The sequence below is a fragment of the Berghia stephanieae genome, chromosome 13 (assembly GCF_034508935.2).
Source record: "Berghia stephanieae isolate SIO BIC M18660-M18661 chromosome 13, UCSD_Bste_1.3, whole genome shotgun sequence".
Classification (NCBI taxonomy): Eukaryota; Metazoa; Mollusca; class Gastropoda; order Nudibranchia; family Aeolidiidae; genus Berghia; species Berghia stephanieae.
In genome coordinates, this window is record NC_088372.1 from 12,665,968 (window position 1) to 12,668,027 (window position 2,060).

Sequence of the window (2,060 nt, forward strand, 5' to 3'; positions counted from 1 at the left end):
ACTAAAACGATGTGCACTTATTTGCAAGTCTGATAACCCAGTTCATTGTGCGCTCACTCATTGTTGTAACGGAAATCTCAAAAAATGACGCAGAATATTGTCCATTACAAAATTACAACAATGTTTAACTAGGCCCATTATTGGATTCGTATGTCAGACCAGCATATATGTATACGTCGAACAAAAACATTGATAACAGATTACTGAATTTCCGGAGAGGGGGGGGGGGATTAAAAATAAAAACGAAAAAAAAAAAAAGAAATAATAAATAAATAAATAAAACGACAGAAAGAAAATGTAAAGTAAATTAATTTTTACAGCGCGTTATTACATTGTTTATAACATCAAAAAAAATATTTACGCTCCTCTTCAAGTGCAATCCCCCCCCCCCCCAAAAAAAAAAAAATTAAAAAACAAAAAAAAAAACAAAACACTATTGATTGTTGGGGGAAAGGGGAAGGGGGGGGGGGTTATGTCATGTATAATTTTATGATTAGAAATATAGTTCCTCGAGACTCTTCGGGGGGGGGGGGGGGGGGGGGGGGAATCCATTCTATATTTAGATACGGTAGTTTCACGTCCAACTTTTAAATACAAATCTATTTTTTAAGGTCACATTTTATTCTCACAATATTATATTATAAGAACCAGCTTGTCTCGATTATGGCACTCTGACACGTTGAGCCTATGACTAGACAAAATTGGTTTAATGGAAAACCGGGAAGGTAAATATTTTTTTTTTGTGTATGAGCGCGTGTGTGTGTGCGTGTGTGTGTGTGTGTGTGTGTGTATGTCTATGTGTATGTGTGCGTGCATGTCATTATAATATTATGTCCCAAAAAGTTAATCGTCAATGCAATAGTATCAATAGAAAAAAAAAGATCAGAATATGTAGGCTGATAATATAACAGACACTCCCTTTACACCAATGGCTGATACGGTATATATATAAATATATATATATATATATATATATATATATATATATTATATATATTGAATTGTGTTGGATACAAATATGGTAAGAATAGTGCTCGACATGTAGCAATGGAGCGAATTATTATTTTAATATTTATTTAGATATTTACAACAATGTTGGAGTCAGTCTGACTCCAACATTGTTTAAATATTAAAAATTATATATATATATATATATTATATATATATATATATATATATATATATATATATATATATATATATATAAAATATTGCTCGGCTTAAAGCCTATGTTCCAAAACAAAACATAGTTTGTAAATACCAAAGACTAAGAATAAGCTAGCGCTGGATCATTATCAAAATGATGAAAAGAAAACGGATATGAACTACAGAGCCGGATATAAAAGAATGATCTTACATTAAAATATACTCATTTTGAACCGCCTACCCCGATTCATATACACAATAACCTTATGAATACAGCAGATGTACTCCATGCTTATTAAAGGCTTCAGTAGGCTTGATATCAGCCAATGAACGTTGCTATAATAATAATAATAATAATAATAATATAATAATAATAATAATAATAATAATAACATAATAATAATAATAATAATAATAATAATAATAATAATAATAATAATAATAATAATAATAATAATAATAATAATAATAATAATAATAATAATAATAATAATAATAATAATAATAATAATAATAATAATATATACTTTATTCATCCAAAAAATAGAAATTCGTTTACAGACGTGGCATGCATAAAAATGTATAAACACAAAGTTGAGAATCTATTGCGACAATGTAAAAATATACAACCAAGAACCAATAGCAACACCTTATATATTAATTTAATAAATTGAGATAGGCCATACCTCTTTAGTCCGAACTTGTGAGTGTATATTTAAAAGATAGTATTTAATTTAAATCACAGTTGGGCGTTAAAAATCCGAACACCATGTGGCAAAAATGAATTAAGGTGACGTGTTGTCTTTGTTTTTATAGATATAAGGTGACGGCTCCTCAAGGAGAACTTAATATATTTGCGAAGGGGGTGATCGCCATCCTTCATAACTTTCTCCATTTTACTTAGACAAAATCTC